General features: G+C 40.7%; 1 protein-coding gene across 1 annotated transcript in view; it reads right to left on the bottom strand.

Moving 5' to 3' along the window:
• LOC126284864 (uncharacterized) overlaps nt 1–815 on the bottom strand; it is a 201968-nt gene extending 201153 nt beyond the window's left edge. Inside the window, exon 1 of the mRNA XM_049984100.1 lies at nt 636–815. The gene's annotated coding sequence lies outside the window, so the exon portion shown is untranslated. The remainder of the gene's footprint in view (nt 1–635) is intronic.
• Between the last annotated feature and the right edge of the window lie 11096 nt (nt 816–11911).

Genomic DNA, 11911 nt, shown 5'->3' on the forward strand with positions numbered 1-11911 from the left:
ACTGCCAGAAAGTTAGCCGATGCTTCGAACCGAAAAGTTTATTATTATGATAGCGCGCAAAGGATAGCATCAAAGAAAAGATACAACATCGCCGTTATTTGCAGATAAAACGTGGCACGCAACAGGCACTGCAGTGAAAGACGAGATATGTGTAAAAATGAGAGCACAGGCGAACATGTATTAGCACATTTTATTTTATATGGGCAATACGGATAATTTATAAAAAAAAAAGGGAAACTTACATCTAGAAATGTACAGATTCCAGTACGTAGTTATTTTTTGACAGTGTGAAAGATTACTGAAACGTGATTGGCATGCCCACATTTATTCCTGATGTCTTCAGTTCTGCTACACTGTGTCCGTGATGTAAGAAATAAAAACTTTTCTTACAATGGGCATAGATTATTCAGTGATCGAGAAGATAACTGGATAAGTTTTCATCCTGCAAGTGTACTACTGTGGATACTGTCAGGAAAATTAGGTCCATGACATTCTTACATCACTAAGACAATGTTGTACACACCTATCACATGAACAAAAATCAACAAATAATATCCGACACTGACTCCATACTTTTACCGAATCGAAAGTATTTCGAAAACCGATTAAGAAAATAACAGAAATTTGATACTTACCGCGTTATGTGTCTGATGTTACATTATCTAACAATACTTTAGATTTGACTTTAAAACAAAAGAACTAATAATTGTGACAACATTCCTGAGAAACTTTTCCCTACGCTGACAGAAAATAGGTGTTACACATTGCGGCGTCTAATTTAGAGTCTGTGTGACTTCAAGGAATGATATTCCAATGAAAGTAGGAAAATTATGTTAGATTATTAGAACAAAGCTAATAAGTCAAATATTGCAAATATTCTGGTGTAATAATTTTATTAATGTAACTTTAATGGCTGTTGCACGCAAAGTTTCAGAATTCCAGTTGCTGAATCTATAAACAGAGATAAGAAAACCTTACAAAGCACGAATTGGACATATTGGTAATGCATGAAGTATTACATTACATCGAATTATCTAAGCGATATTGACAGGGCCCCAGATAGTACGAATGCATATAGATTTCATTTCGAATGGGGAATAACACATCGAACAAACAGAGCAACATAGATTATTTTCTTAACGAATAGCATCTGGAAATGGCAACAGTATGAAGCAACGGTTGTCAGACTCGAGCGACTATTGTTTCGACACTAGTAAAACTACAAATGTGTTTATTAGTGATAAACAAAGTCCATACAGGTGCTACTCACATACCTTTTCTTTGATGCACAGGTTCCCACACGTCAATGGATTGAAGTCGGAAGACTCAGGCAATGAACAGTATCGACAACGCCAAAATGTTGGCATAGCAGCAGGTTCTTCATCATTGTTGATCCTGCATTATTACTTCGTACTTTGGTGGGATACTGATAAATACGGTACCGCATACTATTACAAACTGCTTTAGTCACCTACGTCAGTCAAAGTAGCGCGTCTTCTTGCACTCCCGTAATTCGACGCTTAGAAAGCAGTAACTCTTGTCATTAGATTTTGTATCGAATGCGACAAGTTCAGTTTCAGTGTTTGAATTCAGGGTTGGTGTTGCATCGGTGACGAGGTTATTTGCAACAAAATCTTGGCGTTTTTCTTGCCGCGTAAGTTTGCTGTGCGAGCGCGACGTTTCAAAAAGGCTGCTCACTGAGCACTATGGGACTTAACTTCTGAGGTCATCAGCCTCCTAGAATTTAGAACTACTTAAACCTAACTAACCCAAGGACATCACACACATCTATGCCCGAGGCAGGATTCGAACCTGCGATCGTAGCGGTCGCGCGGTTCCCAGAGTGTAGCGCCTAAAACCGCTCTCCTTCTGTCGAAGCACCGATTAGAGATTAGATTAGATTAGATTAATACTTGTTCCATAGATCATGAATACGACACTTCGTAATGATGCGGAACGTGCCAGGTGATGTGGAACGTGTCATAAAGGGTCTCCTATCGGCGGGAGGGGTTTTCATTGTCTCGCAATGGCCGCCACACAACAGTGAGCTTGTAAGTTGTGGACCTGGCGCAGAATAAAAAAGATCAGCTGATCTGATAACGTAAGGAATGAGGAGGTACTGAGAAGAGCTGGAGGTCAGAGCACGTTGCTGACAGGGAAGAAAAGGAATCTATAAAGAAGACTAATAAGAGGTTCTGCATTGCCTTTGTGAACAGCGGAAAGTTGGCACCTTCATCGTAATAACGCGCCTTATCATTGTTCTAAATTAATTCAGAGTTTGTTTTGGCCAAACACAACGTGGCTGTGGTTTGTCAGCGTCCCTATTCCTCTGACCTAGTACTGACTGACTTCTGGCTTTTTTGTAAACTGAAAGAGGCTCTGGAAGACACCAGGTTTCGGAAGAGGGAAGACATACAGAATTCGAAGGAGCACTGCACACTATCCCTGAAAGAGGCTTTCCAGCAATGGTTCTAGCAGTGGCAGCAGCGTTGGGAGAGGCGTGTAGAATCTAATGAGGATTACTCTGAAAGTGACGAGTAGTCAAACAATCGTTTCTGAGTAAAGATTGACATTATAAATAACAGCCAGATACTTTTTGAGTAGTACTCATAGGTTTCTTGCAATGTAGGGAGAGACAGCACTGTATGTGTTCAGCATAAAGATTTTCCACACTTGCACAGAATGTGATAGACCGCCGATGTGTGAAGTCTGTGGTCATATTTTATCTTGCCCAAAACGTTTCTCATTTTTTTCAAGTGGTCTACATGTGGGCTTGATATCATTCTTAGAAAGAGCTCGGTTTATTCTCGTGGAAGATGCATCCATGTGTAGCAGGAACGCAATATCCTGCCCTCTTTATTTGCCCTTGACATTGTGTCTGTGTGTTCCCAATGTCTTCTTCATTTCCATAGGCACTGGAAATAAAACTACTTTCTTGGTAATCTATCATAACCACATGATTGTGGTCTTTGCTCTGTGCAACAGCGTCATCAGACAGAAGTATTGTTCAAATGGCTCTGAGCACTATGGGACTTAACTGCTGTGGTCATCAGTCCCCTAGAACTTAGAAGTACTTAAACCTAACTAACCTAAGGACATCACACACATCCATGCTTGAGGCAAGATTCTAACCGGCGACCGTCGGAGCAGTGCGGTTCCAGACTTAAGCGCCTAGAACCGCTCGGCTACAACGGCCGGCGAAGTATTGTTGACCTGGATGGTAGCAGCCAGTCATTGGAAGATACAGGTCTATGTTGGTGTGTTTCCTGTATACACCATGTCTTTAAGTGCCATCAGAAGTGCTTTGGTGGGCAAGGCACTGTCCTTTGTGGAATCTCATCAAATTATTCAACCTAAAAGTCTGTCGGAATAGAGATAATCCCATCAACTTCTTCATAGCAGTTTCCATCGTGCAGGAAGTTTGTTGTGAAACAGGCATAACAAGTTTAATAGGCAAGGTTCAGAACATTGTTCCCATAAAAATAGTGTCTCTTGGAGAGGAACCTTCATGAGTAATGAAATGGCGTTAAAATTCACTAATATATCCTGTAGGTCCAGTTTGACTGTCTTTAGGATGTTCACAAATTGAGCTGAATTTTTGATGTGGTGACTGCAGTGTCCCAGGTGGGCATCTAGTGCAGTAGCCTGTTGTCGGAGCATACATCGATGACCTAATGGAACTATGTGCTCTAATAATACACTCTCCTTAGCGCTTTACGGAGACAGTATAGATGAAGTGGAGCCTAAGCTCAGGGTTTCATCCAATTTGCAATGTTTTTCGGTAGCCCTGAGGCACCCAGGATTGTTGTTATCTTCCTTAGACAAGCAGATGTTGGACCTTGTCAATTTTCCTGTAAGCTGCATCATTTAAAACAGCTGCATTCTTCTCCATGTAGTCAGCTTATCAGAGAAGCACCATGGCACAGTCATTTTCAATTGGAAGAATGATTATGACCTTACCCTATTGCAGCTCCTTCATGGCTGCCCTCCCTGCTATTGTAATGTTAGGTTTTGGAGGTCTAGCAGTAGTGAGGACACGGCATGTTGGTGAAAGGCTTTGTTCAGATGCATTTGGTAAAATTCCATTGATAGCCTGTTCTATCGCACAGATGATCTCTTGTTTTGGAAGCGTGCTTGTTGTTGGAGCAAGTTTCATGACCTTGGTAAGAAATGAATTTGTTCCTGCGTCAGTTTCTCTTCTAGTAAAGTCGACAATAGTTTCAGGCAGTGAAAATTCTTTTGTGCAGCGCTCCATAAGATGCAATGGCTGAAACTTGTCACATTTATCATTTGTTAACCTTTAGCATCACAGGTCTGAATACCAAAACTCGCTAGGATGTGCAAGAAGATTACCAGTAAAATCATCACAGCATGTACAGAAGCATTTAAGCAGCCAGTCTTCCCATTCCCCATTCACAACTGGAATGGGAAGAAACCCAAACATAAGGTACCGAGCTAGTCCCTCTCTGTCGTGATCACCACAGTGATTTTGCAGAGTTTGCCTATAGGTACATACCTGTAAATAATGAACATAAAAATAAAGAAATATCTTCAGAAGATTTGATACATTTATTTACCATAAACATAAACTCTAAAACAAACCCTAAATATAATAACACTGAAGATGGCTAGTTTATGTAGCATGTGTAACACAAGCCAGTTAATGACAGCTACTCAACATATTCATTGTGGTCTGTGTCATTGGAGTCTTAACCACTGATCACTGCAACTGGATGTTCTTTGAAGGTGCCATACAAGATCAACAGATCATAACAGTCCATCACCTTTTTGTACAATCTAGCCTAATCGTATATTCCACTGTATGGGCAAATCATAGTGATCGATCAGACCTCCCACATCATCTGAAGAATCTGATGTGATGAATTTGGTGATTTGTTGCAATGTAGCTGTGACTCACTTGCCTAGTTACGTGATTGTGTAGTTTTGTTTTGTTTTGACTATGCCCATGTGGAACAAGAACATTACTTTTGGACTTATAATTATTTTGGGAGCAGAAATCACTCTGAAAAGTGAAGTTGAATCTGGAGTTGATACTTATATTATGGAGGAAAACAAATATAAAAACATTGTCATCTTTAATTTTGCAGTAATTAGGATTTTGAAGCCTGTGTTGTACGGCAGAAATTCATATGATTCATAGTAACACTCATGATATGGTTGGCTCCAATTGGTGATATTCAGTTACCTGTATTTATAAAACATGTAAACCTTTCTTTCTGTATTGGAATTTAACTCCCTTGCTCAGAGGGGTGAGTGTGGGCTCTCATTGTAAAAGGACTCCTCTCTTCAGACCGAAGAGTTTAAAATATACAACGATGGGATACATTTTTTTAACACAATGAAGTATACACATGTGTTTTAACCTATATAAAAAGACACTTTTCATTCATGACATTTACAGTACTGAAGCACATAGGAAAAAATTGTAGGACATTTAAAACACTGCACTGCCTGCCACTTGATGAGAGGGACTTGCACTGATGATGCGTAATAGAGAGACAGAGAATCCTTTGGGGTAGCTACACTGTGTGTAGGGGTAATGGGTTCAGGTTGGTTGGATTGTGAGCATAAGTATAGCAGGATCATAGGTAGGAAAAACATGAGATTTGGGATACAGATAGTTAGTTAGCACAAAGGCCAGGCCAAAGCCAAGACGAGGAAAGAAAGATGAGGAATGGGGAAGGTGAGAAACCCAGAAATTGGAAAGAGATAGGGAGGGAAGCATTAAATCTGATAGAAGGGATAGATGCCTGGGGAGCATGACGGATGTGGGAGTGCCTGCATCCTATAGGACAGTGTTGGACAAACCTGTACTAGGGTGTTAAGGAGGTCGAAAGCAAAGTGGACTTCATTGAGGGAATAGGTGGCTCAGGTGTTTAGGTGGAATACAGACCATGCCGCGATGGAGATTTGTTGGAGGATGTGGCGTAGAAATGATCATATCAGACTCACTCGCCAATGTCATATATTCACAGCCACAAGATGCAGTGGAATGAGAAATGTTGATTTACCTCTGGGTGGGGTGACCTGTGAGTTCCCACAATGCAAATACAGGGAGATTGTCCTGCAAAGTGTTCCTTACTTCAAAATTAAATATCTCTAAACCTAAGATGGACGAATGAGTGCAACAAATGGTATGTTTATTGTGAAAGCTGTAAGAATTTTATACAGAAGTTAGTTATACAGTACTTTCAAAGCTGCTAACAGGTGGCACTGGAATCGCAATATGTAATGCCTATGAATAGTGTTCTGCAGCTCAGAGCAGTCTGTTCCAGCACTGAAACATGAAAAGAGGTTGAAATCATGTATCCATTGAACAACATGTGGTACTGGAATCCCATGGCTTAGAACACAGTCCTACAGCAACACGACACAGTTTTCAAACATGATTTAATGTTCAGAAAGGACCTGACGTGAAATCCATTTGCAGACTCTTCACGAAATCCCAATGAACAGGCAGTGTGGCTGATGATTTAGTAGGGAATATTAGCACCAGGCAGACTGTTGTTACTCCTGCAAATGTCACCATAGTTTCTGCAATTATTCAGCAAAATACAAGGAAATTCGTCCAAATAGGTGCAGCAGGGACTGGTTTGAAACTTTCAAGCATGCACAAAATACTAAACATAGCTTACACATCTTTCCATTCAATATCCATACCTGTGTAGCAAGAAGGCTGACTTTGTGAACCAGATTCGCACAATGATTGACAATGAAGGATTTGATGTTGGCTCCATCTAGTTCAGAGATTAAGCACACTTCCATCTGAAAGGAGTCATCAACAAACAAAACTGGCAATTTTGGGATTCCAAATATATCCATTTGTGTGATGTGAAACCACTGTATTCTCCTAAAGTTACTGTTTTTGCTTCAGTATGCATTATCGGCCTCTTTCCCATGTGAGAAACAACCACTAGTGACATTACATTGCAATTTTGGAACAATTTGTTGCCAATCAAATAGGTATCATATGTTTTAGGCAAGATGGGGCCAGCCCACATTGCGCCAAACAGGTATTTCACTTTCTTGTTGAATACTTCAGGAATAGTGTAATTATGTTTGATTATTGCAAATTTAGTGGTTCAGGGGTGAACTGGATTGTTCTAACTCCCTGTCACTACCTTTTGTGAGGCACATTGAAAGACACTGTCTACTGGAACCATCCCACCATGCTGGGCAAGTTCGACTCGTTGAGCTGTGAGGCTTCTGATTCCATTTCCATTGAGACACAACAGGAGATGAAGGCAAATTTCATTGTTTATTTGTGCCACCTATGTACTACGAGTGCTGAACATTTGGAAAAGATTGTGAAGAGATTGGAAAGACTGCTTGCAGAGGATGAGTTTAATTGAGGAGGTTACAATTTTAACCTCCTTGACTTTAATTGCACATACTGATATTATATGAGCTGCATTCATTTACAGTGTCATCTGTTAGCAGTTTTCTGAACTATTTTGAAACTTCTGTATAAAATTCTTATAGCTGAGGCAACAAAATAAATTTTGTTGCATCATTAGTTTTTGAGGTAATTAATTTGAAGTCAGTGACTCCTTCACCGAACACCCAGTAAGACTCATGAGACAATGACAATGTCATTTGTCATGGGGCTATGGCGATGAAGGCAGACATTCTACAAAAGTTAACACTACATACAATGAAGAGCCAAAAAAACTGGTACATCTGCCTAATATCATGTAGGGCTCTGGCGAGCACGCAGTGCCGCAACACGATGTGGCATGAACTCGACTAATGTCTGAAGTAGTGCTGGAGGGAATTGACACCACGATTCCCACGGGGCTGTCCATAAATCCACAAGAGTACAAGGGGGTGCAGATCTCTTCTGAATTGCACCTTGCAAGGCATCCCAGATATGCTCAATTATATTCATGTCTGTGGAGTTTGGTGGGCACCGGAATTGTTTAAACTAGGAAGAGTGTTCCTGAAGTCACTCTGTAACAATTCTGGACCTGTGGGATGTCGCATTGTCCTGCTGGAATTGCCCGAGTCTGCCGGAATGTACAGTGGGCATGAATGGATGCAGGTGATCAGACAGGATGCACATGTCACCTGTTGGAGTAATATCTAGACATATCAGGGGTCCCAAACCACTCCAACAGCACACGCCCCTCAACATTACACAGCCTCCACCAGCTTGAACAGGACCATGCTGACATGCAGCGCAAATGGATTCATGAGGTTGCCTCCATCCCGTACACATACACCCACTCGATGCAATTTGAAACGAGACTCATCCAACCAGGCAACATGTTTCCAGTCATCAACAGTCCACTGCCGGTGTTGATGATCCCAGGAGATTTGTAAAGCTTTTGTGTCATGCAATCATCAAGGGTACACGAGTGGGTCTTTGGCTCTGAAAGCCCATATTGATGCTGTTTCGTTGAATGGTTCAGACGCTGACACTTGTTAATGGCCCAGTTCTGAAATCTGCATCAATTTACGGAAAAATTGTACTTCTGTCAAGTTGAACAATTCTCTTCATTCGTCATTAGTCCCATTCATGCAGAATCTTTTTCAAACCGTAGCAATGTTGGAGATTTGATATTTTACCGGATTCCTGATATTCACAGTACACTCGTGAAATGGCCATATGGTAAAATCCCCACTTCATCACTACCTTTGTATTTCTTGCTTTTATTTTTTCATTTTCTTGAAAGGCAAAGAGAAAAGGTGAAGTGGTAGACCAATGTAGAGGCTGCGCCTTCCCTCATGTATTTTTGAGTTCCAAGTGCTAAAAAACATATGATTTTTTCCTGTCCTTTGGTAAGACAAAAGACTCACTCTCTGTTAATGAACGAAGGTAGATGCCCATTAATTTTAGAGCAAAATTAGCGGTAGCCATTTTGGTTGTGAGAATAAGTAAAATGTCTGTATTTTTTATGTATGTAGAAGAAATAATAAAGGGGTATTTCACCAGCAAAAAACTGAGTTGTTATTCATAGTACTGTAACATATAAAAATCCAAGAAGCCCACCTGTGTACTTTGGAGTTATTACGAAGATCTGATTACAAAAGAAATGATGGACATGGTCAAGATTTTCTAGGAGGATATGGCGATCAGACATAGTATTATTGATTGGTAAGCATAAATATACAACAAGAGAAAGGACATTTTGTTTATGTGGAACTAATATGAAAAGATTCTTTACCATTTACAGGCATAGCTCAGCTTATTGTGCTTGTCCAGTATGCTGAAAAATTAATCTCTTTATTTCCATATATCTAAATATTTATTATTTTTTATTAGATTATAAGATGCTGTGTCCAATTTCTCATGCACCAACTGTAACACCATGTTCAAACTCACTTAAATCTTGATAACCTATCATTGTAGTAGCAGTAACTGATCTAACAACTGTGTCAGACACTTGCCGTCTTATATAAGCGTTGCTGGCTGCAGCACCGTATTCTGCTTGTTTACATATGTCTGTATTTAAATATGCATACCTATACCAGTTTCTTTGGCACTTCTGTGTACAGTCTAGTGGATAGACCCAGAATAATCCAGGGTAGTTCCACTGGGATAATTTCAAACTACTAGTTATTAAATTTTTTAAGGAAGTAGCCATGCATTGCTGTGGCTCAGTTGGGTTGAATGGAAAAGAAAGGAAAGACAAGCACACATTTCTAATATGAATTGGAATTGTATGTATGTGTCTTAGTCTCCTTTCCCATTTCTCTGTCCATCTCCTCCTCCTCCTCCTCCTCCTCCTCCTGCTCTCTCTATCAACACCTGTCCATCTTCTCCTGTCCACCCTCTCAGTCCATTACTTCCTCCCCCATTTCAATGTTTATCTTCTCCTCCTCCTCTCTCTCCATCTCCTCTTGTCTCACTCTCTCAGAATTTTTTTTGGAAATTTGTGGTAAGTTCCTAAGGGACCTAATTACAGAAGTCATCGGTCACTAGGCTTACACACTATGTAATCTAACTTCAGCTAACCTACACTAAGGACAACACAAACACCCATGCCCAATGGAGGACTTGAACCTTTAACTGGGAGAGCCATGTGAACCACCGTGGCAAGGTGCCTCTGACCATGCGGCTACCCCACACATCTCTCTCTCATGCACCAACTATAACACCATGTTCAAACTCACTTACATCTTGATAACCTGCCATTGTAGCCACAGTAACTGATCTAACAACTGTGCCAGATACTTGTTGTCTTATATAGACATTGCCGACTGCAGTGTCATATTCTAGCTGACCACAGTGCCATATTCTACCTTTTTACATATCTCTGTATTTGAATATGCATTGGCACTGCTGTGTACATTCTAGTGGACAGACCCAGAATAAGTTGGGTAGTTTCACTGGGATAATTTCAAACTGCTAGTTGTTAATTTTATTAGGAAGTAGCCATGCATTACTGTGATTCAGTCGGGTTGAATGGAAAAGAAAGGAAAGAGAAGTACACACTTCTAATATGAATGGGAATTGTATACATGTGTCCCAGTCTCCTCCTCTTCCCTTTCTCTGTCCATCTCCTCCTCCCTCTCTCACTGTCAACCACCACTTGTCAACCTTCTCGTGCCCTCTTTCTCTCTCCATTACCTCCTCTCCCATTTCACTGTCTATCTTCTCCTCCACCTCTCTCCCCATTTCCTCTTGCCTCTCTCTCTCCCCCTTCCTCAGCCCATCTTCTGCTCCCCCTGTTTCTCCATCTCCCGCTGTCCCTTCTCTCTGTTCAACTCTTCCTTTCTGCTTTATTTTTCTACTTTCTTTCACCCCTCTCACTGATCTTGAGCCTTGTTTATAGTTTTTTCAAATTCAGATCCTATAGCAGTATTCAAACCATAAGCTCATAGGTCATAAATATAACTTTCCTTTTTGCTAATAACATTTCACTATTATATATTTTGCACAAATATTTATGTATTACACATATTGAGAGTGCACTGACAGAAAAAAATTGCAACACCAAAAAATAATTAATGTAGAGTAATGATAGTCCGGGAATGCATTTATCTAGGTAACATATTATCATTGCATGATCTCGAATTAATGGAAGTGCAAGATATGTCATTACAAATGTGAAATATTGGTGTATTAATAACCAGTGTAACTGCCAGAATATTGGCTCCATGCATGCATCCATTATGTTTCACAGGTGCCAGATGTCAGTTTGTGGGATAGAGTTCCATGCCTGTTGCACTTGGTTGATCAATACAAGGACAGTTAATGCTGTTTGTGGATGACATTGAAGTTGTCATCCGATGATGGCCCATACATGCTCAATTGAAGACAAATCTGTTGATTGAACAGACCAAGGCAACATGTTAACATCTGTAGAGTATGTTGGGTTAGAACAGCAGTATGCAGGCAAGCACTATCCTGTTGGAAAATGCCCTTGGGATGCTCCATGAATGGCAGCACAACAGGTCAAAGCACTAGACTGACGTACAAAATTTGCCATCAGGGTGGGTGGGATAACAACATGAGCAGTCCTGCTGTCATAAGAAATTGCATCCAGACTATAACTCCATTGTAGGTAAAGTGCCTCTAGCATGCAGACAGGTTGGTTGCATGCACTCATCTGGCCTTCTCTAACCAACACACGGCCATCACTGGCACCAAGGCAGAACCAGCTTTTATCAGAAAACACTACAGACCTCCATCTTGTCCTCCAGTGAGCTTTCTCTTGACACTACTGAAGTCACAAATGGTGTTGGTTAGGTGTCAGTGGGTATCTGGCTTGGAGCTGTCCTTCAAGTAACTGATTTGTAACAGTTCATTATATCACTGTGGTGCCAACTGCTGCTTGGATTGCTGTTGTAGATGCAGTACAATGTGCCAGAGGCATACACTGAGCACAATGGTCTTTCCTCTTGGTAATGCCGCGTGACCATCCAGATCACAGTCTTCTTGCAA

Source organism: Schistocerca gregaria, chromosome 8, assembly GCF_023897955.1.
Source record: "Schistocerca gregaria isolate iqSchGreg1 chromosome 8, iqSchGreg1.2, whole genome shotgun sequence".
Taxonomy (NCBI): Eukaryota; Metazoa; Arthropoda; class Insecta; order Orthoptera; family Acrididae; genus Schistocerca; species Schistocerca gregaria.